Below are 14581 nucleotides of genomic sequence, written 5' to 3'. Positions count from 1 at the left end.
TGATATCATTCCAAGTAAGTTCTTTTTATGATGAATTTTGAAAAACAAAAGTGAAAGCAGCCCTATGTAAATCATCACAGATGTCAAATTAGTAAAGTCTAAATTTTCAATATTTTGTTTATTTATACTTAGGACCCCATAAGAACTTCCCCTGGCCACTGCACTTTTGCAAGCTGCCCTGGATTCCTCCATCCAGGGAGTAAGTCAACATCGTTTTTCTGCACGTCTGGAGGAATGCCCAACTCCATACCACCACAGGAGGTGAACATTTAATTTAATGCAGAAAAGAGAATTTTTCCGAAGCCCTACACTTTCCAGTCAGGCATTTTCTTCTTCACCCAGCAGTACATGGTTAAAAAACTAGCGGCTCCTCTAAAGATTTATAACCTTAGCTGGGAGAAAAGCTGGAGATTTTCTTTTCCATTCCTCGACTCTACTTATGAGCTACTTACTGCAGCACAGCAAGGCTCTCCTCGCCTGGATCGACAGTCTCCCTGTAGAGCTGACAAGCGGTGATAGATACACCTGCCAGAGTATTACTGGAGATTTGAGATGCTACTATTGCCACATCCTTGGCACTCTTCAAAGCAAGGCTGTGAACTAAAATGTCTCCCCTCACAACCAGCAACGTTCTGAGATGGAAACAGCCTTAAAATTCTAACCTAGCCCCTTCTCTATTCAGTTTCTCATCAGGGCCACACTGAAGAAGGAATGTGTTTTGGGAAACTGAAGCTCATTTTTACATTTGCAATAGTGTCAGTTTGATTGACCCATTATTATTAAACTACAGTTTTTAATGAAACTCCATTTCACCATTACATCTAATATACTACAGCTGAAATTGATTAATTATATGCTAGCAGAAGTAATAACAGACTTCCTTATTTCAAACACATAATGGAAAGCTGCTCTTTCATTCTTCTAATTATATCAGAATGGACAAAGTCATATACCCTCCCTATGAACAAATTTCAAGAATCTGCTTTTATCTTTTTTCTCCCTTTTCTCCAGTCAGAGTCCTTGTTAATGACAGGAGCATATCATAATTTAATTAGCTGACAGTGACTCACAATCCACCCCTTCTTTTTAATTGAAATCATTTCCTAGCACTATCTATAAAGGCCCACTTTGCATAACTAATAACCTTCATAAACAAGACCTTTGGAAAACTGCTGACTTTTATAGAAAGATATAAAACATTTGGATCTAGTTACTACGTTCCCACTTCACTGAAGACTGGGCAACTCAGAATTTTCTCTGCAATGTACATAAATAGCTAATTCTGGAAGCATGAACCTTGTGCCCTGGGTAGCGAAAAACTGCAAAAAAAAAAAAAAGTCAACTTCCACACCATTCACATAAGTATCATTTAATGATACGGAGTGCATGAGAGATGAGGCTTTGTTTGTGAATGCCATGAGAAGTATTTCAGGACACTGAGTCTTTTGCTAACCTGTCAGATTTAATTAAAGAAGGACCAATTACTTCTTAAAAACACTATGGGAAATATGCCGTTGTTAGGCATCCTTGAGTTGGCTCTGACTCATGGTGACCTTATGCATAACAGAACAAAATGCTGCCCAGTGCAATCTTCATGATCATTAGTAGGTTTGCTTCCACTGTTATGGCATATAGTTATACCCAAATGTCAACTTTCATGTCATTAAGATAAAATATGTTCTTAACCTGCCTGAAAATGGTTTGAGGTCAGTCTCTAGAAAAAAAATTTTCTTGTAAATTGAGTTAGGAAAGCACTGGTACATTGTATGCGTATGAATGTGTGTGGATGTATGACTCCTGAAAACTGTTCACATATCACACTCCCTTTCAGAAAAAGAATGTTCATCAAACTAAAGATTACAAAATAATTTGTAGGTAGGCTCATTCCTTTTATAAAACACTAGGCTTGCAGATTGCGGCTTCGTCAGATGCACCGTACCACCCCTCTACAGCAACGACCAGATAAGCCAAGTGAAACAGATGCAGGCCACAATCCTGCACCCTCAACATCAAAAGGGAAGGATAAAGAACTGAAGTGAATACCGACTGGAAGAAAAAATTGAACGAAGGCAGCGACAGACGCGTGACAAGGACAGAAGGGGCTCTGCCAGCTGTCCCGGCTCAAGGAAGCCATCTTGAGAGAAAGCCAGCAGCAACCCCCAGTGAGGAGCACAGGAAGGCAACTTCACAACAGTCCTATAAGAGACAGAGAAAGCGTATAAACACCCAGAGAGAACGAGGTGAGCAAATCATGATCCAGAACTAAGGATGAAAAACACAGAAAGGAGGGAGAGAATTCCGGGGATCCTGCTGTCCACACAGCAGGGAGGGAACCAGGATCCAGAGTCAGGTATACCCACGAGCAGCGGTCCCTGACCTCTGGGGTGGGTGGTGCGTACGAGGCGCTGCGTCAGTGGAGTATTGGTGGGAGGTCCACCACCTAACTGGACTCTAGATGGCCCCCCACCTCCTTGCAGTTGGTTAGGGGTAGGCCCCACTGCTGGCTACAGCAAACTGGAAATGCCCAGGTACCCATGTCAGCTAGCCTATGGGGCACACTATGAGGGTCCCATACTCCAGCCACTCCACCTGATCGGAGAACATAATATGAGTACCCCTTTCTGCTCCCCCAGCTCTGTCCACCCACCACCCACCTGAAGAGCAGAGATAAGCACACTGCCCTGTGCTCATCTGCCCGCCACTCACCCTCCCACCTGGCGAGAGGCTGCCACTGTGCTAACACACGTGCACCCACCTGCCATCCATCTCCCCCACCACCCAGTGGGCAGTGACAACCGTGCCCCCCTACCCTTGCCACACCTGCCACCCTATCCACTCTAGTACCACCCGCTCCTGGGCCACTGGGCTAAGAGACCACCATGAGTCCCAGGGTAATGTAAACAGTTAACACACTTGGCTGCTAACGGAAAGGTTGGCAGTTCCAGTCTGCCCAGCAGCACCTTGGAAGAAAGGCCTGGCAATCTATTTCTGAAAAATCAGCCACTGAAAACCCAGAGTTCTGCTCTGATACATATAGGGTCACCGTGAATTAGAATCAACTCAACAGCAACTGGTAAGGGACCACCACACAGGAGGAACAGAGAAGTGAATATGCACTTAACTTTTTAAAAGACAAGAATTCAGGTAGTAAAACTGCTTACATTACCACACATTTTGACCTTTTTTAAAGCAAATGTCCAGCAGCTCAGGATATTAGAGTTTCAAGGACTCAAGCTGTATGTAGGAGTGTAAACACACAGTGAGAAGGAAAATCGTCACAGCCTGACCCAGCAGAGCAAATAACTGCACATGCCGGGTAATCTCAAGGATTCTGAGAAAGAGTCCTAGGTCCAGATAAACCACTCTTCTTCCCCACCAAGTGCCAACCTTTTTAACCAGGGGTAGAACCTTCCCTTCTATAACCAAGGCAAAGACTTTAAATGCAAATGGCATTCTTGGAATAGACAGCACACTGAGCTGAGGCACAGTCAGGTAAAAATGAGTGATGTGAGCCCTTCCCTGGGGGCAAATTTTGAGAAGAGCAGAATAAAAGGGACTAGAAGGGAAGCAGGGATATGAAGAGCCAGACTGAAAAGGAAGAAGAAAGGTAGTGAACTGTCTGAGGAATCTAAATAATGAACCTACACACTTGTGCCCTTGTGGTATAGTAGTTAAGAGCTCAGCCACTAACCAAAAGGTCAACTGTTCAAATCTACCATCTGCTCCTTGGAAACCCTATGGGGCAGTTCTTCTCTGTCCTATAGGGTCACTATGAGTTGGAATTGACTCGATGGCAACGGATTTGGATTGGTTTGGACACGTCTGTGTGTTCCAGATCCACCTCAACCTGTAATTAGCAAGAGAGAAAAATGCATTCTGAGTGTGAGGGGGAAGGATTGGGGAAGCAAGAGAAAAGAGAAAGAAGCTTAGAATTTCAAGCACCTCCCAAACTATTCCTAATTTAGTGAAGGCTGATGGTGTTTTACATCTAATCACTGGAGCAAGACAGCAAAGGGGCCTGCAGACAGCCTTGGGTACTTTCTAGAGTTAGACACAGGCCATTTTCTTGTTAATTTGTACACAGGGATGTTAGTGCTTGGCAGAAGACAATCTGTTCAAGAAAAATTAGATTCCCCTTCACTTCTTGTGCGGTGGCAGAAGCACCCAAAGTATTTAAAAAATCTCATTTTGCTTCCATCGGAATCCATATGTTCGCTGATCAGGTTAAGGCTGGATCTGGATGGCACATTTTTCACTGTAAATAAACTTCGCCTCAGCAAACCCTCAGGGAAGGGAGGGGACCCTGCTCTCTTAATTTCCCAGGTCTACAAAAGGCTCGCTTTCAGGAATAGCAGCAGCTCCGATGATTTATAGCTGGAGAAAGGCCATACCTCAGAGAATTCATGTCATAAGCTACAGGTAAAGCCAGGGGAGCAGCCCTCATTTAGTTCAAGAGAAAGAAGGGAAAAGCTGGAAATTAGCCTGGTAAAGAATATGCCTTTATTACTACACGTTGGAAGTAATATGAATCAGGATGTGCTCTGTGGTGGTAATTCCACACTATGACTTAGAAGCCAAGACTAAAGGGTGAAGAAAAGATGGAAGGAAGGTGAAAAGACAGTTTAAAAAAAATGTATAGGCTTAGAGTGCCTGCTATTCGACATTCACTGTGCTAGGCACATTACCAGGCCATTTCAAAGGAAAGGCTACTTACTGATGTTTGCAATTAAATGCACAATTTCCATTCCTAGCCTCCCAGCAACCTCCTGGGATCAGCCTTTACTTATGCAATTACCAGGTACCACTGAGTCAGTTTGGACCCATGACAACCCTATGTGTGTCAGAGCAGAACTGTGCTCCATAGGGTCTTCGATGGCTTATTTTTTGGAAGTACATCGTCAGGCCTTTCTTTTGAGGCACTTCTGGGTGGATTCAAACCTCCAACCTTCCAGTTAGTAGCCGAACGTGTTAACCATTTGCATCACCCAGGAAGTAAGGTGACTAATACATCTTTCAAAACTGCCTCATCAGGGTTCCTCCAATGTCTAACCAGCCAAAGATACTTGAAATCTTGGCCAAGGGCTCTCTTGTGGGTATCAAGAAAACTACTACATCTCAGGGCAGGTCCCAAGACAAATGCAGCTGATACAGAAAATAATACCAAAGAACTGGATTTAGCAATGTGGCTACCTTGACGGAAATCATTTGGTTAGACTGGTGGGCACCAAACTCGTGCATGAGTGCCACAAGTGGTTTGCACCTGACTACTAACTGAAAGGTTGGCAGTTTGAATCCACCTAAGGACACTGCAGAAAAAAGGCCTAGAGATCTGCTTCCGTAAAGATCACAGCCAAGAAAACCTTATGGACAGTCTACTCTGTAGCACATGGGGTTGCTGTGAGTTGGAATCGAGTCGATGGCAATGGGTTTGGTTGGTTGGCTGGTTGTTTGCTTGGTGGAGACCAAAGGGTGATTGAGTTAAAGAGAAAACAGGAAGAACAGTAGAGTCAAGGAGTAGAGCTACAACTCCTATGAGAAGTGTTTCAGAGGGATTAATGGACTACTTGTCAGGACACAGCTAATGGGGAGCAGGGCTGGATTTAGGACTCAGGAGTCCCACTGGCATCACAGAACTTCTACTAAGTCAACCCATCAAGCAATCTACACCCCTCACTCTGCAGCTACTGGTACCCCAGTTTTGGTTTTGTTTTCACTAAGATGTTTCAAAAGATTCTAAAGAGAAAAGTTATTAGATTAACTGAAAGAAGTGAATTTTTTTTTCCTTTCAGAAAGAAAATTTTAACTCCCTTCACCAACAAAGGGATTAAATTTGCTCTATGACTGAACTGCATTAAAAATAATGAGGCGGATCAAGAAAAGCTTTTATTATTTTAACGAATTCAAAAGCCGGAAGCATTACTTAGATGAGCAATGCCTTCAGTGCCCTAATCCGATGTAATCACATTTTAAAAATTATTCTGTTTAGGAATTTTTCTACTGCATCAGACAAAATCCAAAATATGCCATGTAGACGGAATATTAAGTTCCAATCCTGAGTGTCCTGAAAATAGAGATCAACATTATAAAGAACTTCTTTGAAAGAAACACCTGTAAAACACTGAAGCCTCCTGATACCCAAAGATGAATTTATTCCTTCAAACATTTAACCTCTGTCCTAAGAAATTTATGATTCTATACATTATCAGAATCAAAGATTTACTTCTATGTATATAGGGCAAATCATTTAACCTTTCTTTTCTTTTGCATCCTCAGCTGCCTAAAGAGGAATTCAGATTCTAACTTACTTCACAGGGGTTTATTCTAAAGAAGAAACATTTATCACAAACATAAATTTGCTACACGAATGTGATAATCTTTTAAGTCTCAAAAGAAAACATCAGAATCTTTTCTTTCCCAAACAACCTGCACGTCCGAAGAAATAAAAGTCACCCAAAGAAAAGCATAATATCTAAGGCCAATATAATAATCCTCCATTCTTTTAAAAAAAAAAAAAAATCACATTTCTTGGCCATTAGGTTGTCACCATTCTGCCACAATCTTGACACGTCAAGCTTCAGTATTAGTATGCAGGCAGTTGCGGGGGTGGGGGGTGGGGGGAGAGTGACTTTGATTCAGCAAAGTTAACTGCACTTCACTTATTTCAAGGTTTTGTACTTTTAGCTATATCTCACTCATGCTGGAAACATTTCAACAAAAAAAAAGGAAGTCACCAATCTCAGGCTCAGTTTTCATTTCAGAAAGAGCAGAGCGGTAGCTATAATTAAACTTTGAAGAGTTCAATTCATCTTCCCACAGGTTTGCGATTAAAACCATTCATTCCAAATTATTCCTAAATCTTGTCCCAGCTATCATAAAATGATTACGCCATGTTCAGCACCCTCCAAACTCACAGCAACCCTATAGGACAGAGCAGGACTGCCCCCACAGCATCAAAGACTGTAAATCTTTACGGAAGCAAACCTCCACATCTTTCTTCAGCTGGTAGGTTCGAACCGCCAACCTTTTGGTTAGCAGCCAGTGCTTTAATCACTGTGCCACCAGGGCTGCTCCTCAGTACCCTCCAAAACTTCACTAAAAATACAGTCTAGAATACAGAACATCAATCTAGCAAAATAGACCCCAAATTTATGACAGAATACAGTATAAATTTTAATATTAATATCATATAAATGAGTGACTGGTAATTAAACCTTTTGTAAATAGGGGTTGACCACTCAGGTTATCATTTTCTATGTCCTTTCAGCCTCATCTTCATCTGCCATCTATCACTAGTGCTGTTGTTCTGAGGTTCCACTGGAATAAAGGAAACAGCCAGTCCCATCTTGTAAGCAGGCCTGGTAAAAAAAAGCGTGATGAAGCAAATAAATAAAATCATTTATTACTGTTTTACTAATTCTGGACATACTAGTGTTCCTGTATTCTGCATAAAGTACAAGAATAACTCATATGGCCAAACTAAGAGCCAAATCAAAGATTTCTCCTCTGTATCCCTGGAGGGTTTACCCAAGAAATGAAAGGCTTTATCCAACCACAGGAGGCAGCAGAGGTGGGGCCATGGCAAAGAGGCCACAGGGAGGCAGATGGGGCCAACAACAACAAAAGAAACTGTCCCTGTTAGCATGAATATACCCCCAATGGCTTATTTCCCCACCAAGAGCCCTGCCAAAAAACAAAAATGTTTTGAATATACTGCCTTCAGTTTACCATTTTTAAAGGTACTGGAGGAAGAATGATTTTTTTCCCTTGAGGAATATAATGGGAAATGTATATATGTATATTCCGTAAACCTCTACTTTCCATATATTATCACGTCCTTCTACATGCAGATTGGAGTTCCTGTGAGACAGTGAGTCTTAGTGAGCCTTTGAGTCTTTCTGAGACGGCAGAAAAGTATGGCGACTGAAGCCAGGCAGTTAAAAATCATAGCTCTGCTACTTACTAAATATAGTACAATAAACAAGTAACTTTAATTTCCCTAAGCTTCAGTTTTCCCATCTGTGGAATGGGAACAATAAATCTACCTTACAAGACTACTGTATGAATGAAACCATAAAATAACACTTCAAAAGTACCTAGCCTAGTGTCTTGGTTATCTAGTGCTACTATAACAGAAATACCACAAGCAGATGGCTTTAACAAAGAGAAATTTATTCTCTCACAGTCTAGGAAGCTAGAAGTCCAAATTCAGGGTACCAGCTCCAGGGGAAGGCTTTCTCTCTCTGTCGGCTCTGGGAGAAGGTCCTTGTCATCAATCTTCCCAGGTCGAAGAGATTCTCAGCACAGGGACCCTGGGTTCAAAGGACATGCTATTCTCCTGGCTCTTGTTTCTTAGTGGTATGAGGTCCCCCTGTCTCTGTGTTTGCTTCTCTCTTTTATATCTCAAAAGAGATTGGCTTTAAACACAACCTAATCTTGTAGATTGAGTCCTGCCTCATTAATATAACTGCCTCTAGTCTTGCCTTATTAACATCATAGAGGTAGGATTCACAACACTTAAGAAAATCACATCAAATGGCAAAATGGTAGACAATCACACAATACTAGGAAACACGGCCTAGCCAAGTTGACACATACTTTTGGGAGACAGTTCAATCCATGACACGTAGTATACACAGGGCCCACAGACACTTGATTTAAAAAAACAAAAAAAGTGTTCATCTTTTTCCTATGATCCCCACCCTACTAGTACACAGGTCAAAATATCAGTCCATTAAATAAACAAACACTCAATTAGTTAAGCAAAAGTGTCTTTGAAGTGCATTTCAAGTGTGAGAGTATATTCAATACCATATGGAGATATTTTAAGAGCCTAAGCTATTTATAGCTGCTCTGGTGGCACAATGGTTGAGTGCTTGGCTACTAACCAAAAGGTTGGTGGTTCAAAGCCACCAGTCTCTCCCAGGAGAAAAGACATGGCAATCTGCTCTAGTAAAGATTAAGCCTAGGAAACTCTATGGGCCAGTTCTACTCTGTTATATAGGGTCCCTAATGAGTCAGAATTAACTTGATGGCACACAACAAGCAGCTGTGTATAGGGGATAGTAGTAGTTCAGTGGTAGAAATGTCACCTTCCATGGAGGAGCCCCGAGTTTGATTCCCGGAGAATGTACCTCAGGCGCAACCACAATTGCTGTCAGTGGAGGTTTAGCTGTGGCTATGACGTTGAACAGGTTTCAGCCGAGCTTCCAGACTAACACATACTAGGAAGAATGGTGATCTACTTCTAAAAATCAGCCACTGAAAACTCTGTGGATCACAATCGTCCGATCCCATTGTGCATGAGGTCACCATGAGTCAATGGCAGACGTGATAGGAGCTAACAGCAACAACAACAAACCGTGTATATCCAAGTATTGAGACATATTTTGGCATGTTTGGCATTCCGGTGCATTTGCCCTTAAACACCCTCCCTGTAGGAACCAATAAGCCTCCAGAGAATGTGGTCATCTTAATAGAAGTAGTAGACACTCAAGAATTTGCTCACAGGACCATAGAAGAGTAGGGAGAGGAGAAAAATTAAAATTGACCACCTGACCCCAAGTCTTGTGGCTTGGGGCCAAAACAACAATAAATGAAGAATTGCTTCACTAAAGCTGCTGTCTCTGGGAGCACAAGACAGCACTACTTTCTTTGACGCCTGAAAAGCAAAACATACACACCTGAGGGGAAGGGCTCAGCCTGTTGGCTGCTGAAGCAGGAACAAAGGTAGGAGAGAGAACTTGGCCAAGGAATGGAAGAGGCTCCCAGCAGGCAGCCCCATCTGGAATAGAGAAGGGACAGGCTAGGATGCCTTGCAAGTGGAGAGCAAGGATGCTGCTCCTAGAAAACTGGAGGATAGTGTCAGTGAGCACATCTTTAGGGCAGCAGTATACTCCACAGGACAGCCACAAGGACATTCAGAACTGATATGCGGAACTTAAAATTGGGTGTGTGGAGACAGAGCATGGGAAGTACCGCTGTGTTGCTATTTTTATGCCAAACTAGTGTTAACAAGTAAGGCAAGAGTTATGTACCTTTGGACTACTGTTATCTTAGCCTAGATACTCATTAAGAGGGAAGTGGAAAGAAGAGCAATAGAACCAATCCATGTTTTCTGAGCACTTACTACATTTTAGGTACTGACACTTTTTCTTATTTAATTTCATTGGAAAGAGCAGATTAATGTTTTTTTTTAAATCAGATACACTTCCACAATAAAGGCTTTTGAATGAAAGCAGGTATCATTTTGCTGTCCAGGCTATACTCTCTGAATATTGTCACTAAAGAGATAAGTAAATCTGGAATTCATATCAAGTATTTTTATTGATTTCTTTTGGAAAAGATAATTACTGTATATATACCAGGGTTCTCAAAGTGTGGTCTAGGTACCTCTGGGGATCCCTGAGGCCCTTTCAGGGAATCTGAGTAGTCAAAACTATTTTCATTATAATACTAAGATATTGTTTGCCTTTTCGCTCTCATTAACTCATGGGTGGACAGAAGAGTTTTCCAGAGGCTGGATGATACATGGTATCATAAGAGATTGAATGCAGAAGTAGATATAAAAATTCACATGTCTTCTATTAACCCTGACATTGAAGAGATTTGCAGAAGTATAAACAATGGCACTATTGTCATTAGTTTTGTTTTTTTAAAACAGTTCTTTTTCATAAAAATATTTGTTAATATTTAATGGTTTATTATTCTTTTGAATAAATATTTTTAAATTTCTCAGTATAACATGGTAAAAACTGAAGATATAACCTACATAAAAAAGTTATCTTTGGGATCCTCAGTAATTTTGAAGAGTATAAAAGGGACCTTGAGACCAAAAACCATTAGTGTATACCATACCTCACTTTCCTCCACCCGGACCTTACAAAAGGGTATCAAGAAATGGCGTGACACAATCATTGGTTTGATTTGATGATTTGATATCTAATTTTCGACAAAGATCAAGGAACATACATCCCTTCTTCTGTTCTTCCCAACCAAATGGTATTTTTTAATGAGTTATGTAAAAAAACATTTTTTTTTTTTTTAATTAACAAGTTGTTAGAGCTGGGGGCAGGGGGCTATTTTTTTTATTATTATTATTAATTTCTAGTTTTGTTGCAGAGCCCTTGAGACACAGTGGTTAAGAGTTTGGCTGCTAACCAAACGGTTGTGAGTTCAAATCCACCAGCCACTCCTGGGAAACCCTCTGGGGCAGTTCTACTCTGTCCTATAAGTGCTACAAGTCAGAATTGATATGATAGCAATGGGTAGTTTTACTGCACTGTGCTCATTGAGATTTTCCTTGTGGCCTAATGCATGATCAATCTTTGTAATAGTTTTATGATCATGAAAGAAGAATGCACAAATTTCTAAATGCTCCTTATTCATAACTGTCTGCTCTTGCTTTACGGATGCAACATTCCCTTGAATGTCACTGATAATACTAATGAAAACATTTAAAAAGTTTTCTCATATTTCCTCAATTGCTCTGGAGTGAGTCTTTGACTCTGATTGTGCCAAATCCCTTCATACGTGAGGTACAGTTTGTTTTTGTTTTTGTTTTACTGTTTTTAAATTTGGCCTGTTTTGGTCAGTATTGATATGCCCTCAAAGCCTGTATAAGCCTGTTTAATTCTCCTCAGTAGGCCTTTCCTGCATATAACAGGTAGCTGATGCCATCAAATTTCACCCTGAGGGCTCTAAAGGCCAAAAAGTATTCGCTAAACTCATCAGTCTACTATGCAACACACTACAAGAAGCAATTTTATTCCTTACAGTTTGTATTTGTCAATGGTGTGATGTTAGTGCTAGTTCATCTCCCTGTTAATGCCTGTATTCTGTCCTTGGCCCTTTCACTGAGTGAAACGTGACATATCTCTAGTATTACAAGTGTTTCTTCTTACAGGTAACAAAATGTGTATAGACTGATGAGCCAAAAATAGTGTCTAAAACAACACCTAATATAGCTAAATTTTTTTAAAGAAAATAGAATACCTCAGGAAAATAAACCTCCAAATATACATCTTGGATGAAAATCTTGCCTCAACCTCCCAGGCCTGTTGTGACCTTGCTCTTCTCCTGCCCACTCTCCTCCCACTCTAGTCCACGGATCCTCTCTGTTCTCCAAGTACACCAAGCCCTAGCCACTGTCCCCACCACAGGTCTACTTCCTTCCCTACTGACCTAGACCTTGTGGGGCATCATTCCAAGCCCTCTATTATCAGCACCATCAACTCTTTGCCCTCTGGACTTCTGTCACATCTACTCAGCGGAACTCATCACACAGCAGTCAACCCTGTATCTTTTCTGCTCTAAAACAGGACAGCACGGTGTGGGTGCAGGCTCTGCAGCGGCACAGCCTGAACTTGAATGTCAGCTCTGCTATTACTGGCTGTAGAACAGTGAGCAACTTATTTCTCCGTCACATCTGCAAAATGGGGATTGTAATAATAGGAGCTATTTCACAGGGTCGTTTTGAGGATTAAGTAAGTTACTACATGCAAGGTGCTAGTACAAAGTAAGCACTCAATAAATATTCACTATTTTCATTTGTTACAATACTCAAGCTGCTAAGTTTCCATGGAGAAAATCATGGAGCTCTGTGGACTGGTGCCTCTACACATTCAGCATGGCCCTTTTACCCCTGTAGCTGCGTGTGGCCCTGGAGCCCTATCACATGGTCCTGAGTGGTCCACTCAGAAGTCCTCTCAAGTTTCCATCTCTCTGCTCCATCCCAACCCTTTACATGTGTTCTCACACAGCAAATGGTCTTGCTTCCAATTTGACAAAAAAACAGAGGCCATAGCCCTGCTAGCAACTTCCTACCCAACCCCCATGAATAGCATGTGGCCCATCCTTTACATGTCTCCCTGTGTAGAGGGACAGTCCTCCTCCTACTTGGATAATTGTTCTCCTGTGTTCTACCTTTCACCCTTCAAGCCTCCTTTAGGGATCTTGCTCCAGCAATCATAACTTCTACTTCCTTGTCTTTCATCTCTTTCTCTCCCTACTCACTACTTTCCTTTAGCATAAAATCTGCTCGAGTTGTCCATCTTAAAACAAAACAAACAGAATCTTCCTTTAGCCCCATTCACCTCTAACACTCTATTTTTCCTTTTACTGCTAGAAAAAAATCTCTATACCCAAATTTCCAACCTTTTATAATATGTATTATGACATCATTAAGCACTAAATGCATTCTTACTTTGGTTCCCAACGACCTCTTAAAGGCAACGTGCAGAAGACTTTTAAGTGTGATCCTTTTTGACTTTGCTGTGATATTTGACCTCGTTTCTTACAGCCCCATCCTTGAATCATTCCCTTGGATTTCTGCAGCTTCACTACCCTGCAAGTTCACTAAAGGCAAAAAAATGTAATGGTTTTGTCTCTATATTCCGAGCAGGTAGGATGGTGGTGCCTAGACTGTGTTACCTGAATGAATCAATGAAAATAATCAGAGCCTTGGTGCTTCCAAAGCTTTCAGTATGCAATGCACTCCAATTCTAGCTCCACTAGCTAAAAGTTTAATTTACTCAGTACATGACTTACACGGCAAAGTGAGTTATCAAGGGACCTAGGTTCTAGCTGATGATACTCCATGCAATTCCAGGTGAGTAACCTGCTCCAGCATAAAATCTGTTTATACTGGTGAAGGGAATCCAGGGCTTAAGTCCTCAGAGCCCCACTCCCTGATTCTGGGTACACATTACAAGGCTACATTGTTTAATCAACGGTGTTACAATAACCTTAGAAGCTAAAGCCAACAGCCCCCCTAGTTATCTTTCTCTAATACAGCCTCAGACCCAATGTCTTCTGCCTTCAAAAACAATACGGAAGTAATTAACATTTTATAATTTTCAAGGTAGTTATGCAGGCAGATTTCCTGAACTCCAAAAGTCTGCAGATTTTACAAGAAGCACAACACAGAAGGTGCTCTTGCTTTATTGTTTCTGCACATAATTAATGTATTATAATGACAATGTATTAAAGAAATAAAGTTATTACCAAAAAGAACAGAACGCTAAGCCAGCAAAATGAATGAATAAATGGAGTTCTTTTTTTCCCAAACTCCCTTAGCCTAAACAAGTCATGCACCTGAAGAAGGGATTGAAAGGGACTGAAAAATTTAATAATGACAAATAATTACACATGTTTTGAAATTAAGTCTCTGGCAACACTTCAAAAAGGAAAAGACAATTGTTTGATCTTTAGCTTTTTCTCCACAGAAAAATCCCAATTCTTTGAGGGCATAAACAATATAAAGGAGATAACTTTCATCCCTTTCATTCTATAATTTTCTTGTTTCAGAAACTGCAACCTGATGAGAAAAGTCCCGTAATATATTTTGATAAAAGAACAGTATAAAATTTCAAGTCCGTCAACCAGATTTGCCCTATCGTATCCAAAAACTACCTTCTCAATAAAGTTACAAGTTCTCAAACCAAATTGTTTGATCATCAAATGGTTTTTCATCAAGGCTGAGAAGGAAATACCATCACTCATTTAGTGATTCATTGTTCACCAAACACTTATTGTGCCAGATGGTGGCAATATAGAATAAGACCCAGCTCCTGCCCTCAAGATG

General features: G+C 41.0%; 1 protein-coding gene across 4 annotated transcripts in view; it reads right to left on the bottom strand.

The window, feature by feature from the left end:
* SMYD3 (SET and MYND domain containing 3) overlaps positions 1-14581 on the bottom strand; it is a 799439-nt gene that overhangs the window by 419965 nt on the left and 364893 nt on the right. The gene's annotated exons all lie outside the window — the stretch shown is intronic.

This window comes from Elephas maximus, chromosome 24, assembly GCF_024166365.1.
Source record: "Elephas maximus indicus isolate mEleMax1 chromosome 24, mEleMax1 primary haplotype, whole genome shotgun sequence".
In the NCBI taxonomy this organism is placed as follows: Eukaryota; Metazoa; Chordata; class Mammalia; order Proboscidea; family Elephantidae; genus Elephas; species Elephas maximus.
The sequence above is the reverse complement of the archived record's forward strand: the minus strand, read 5'-3'. Positions and strand labels throughout refer to the sequence as shown.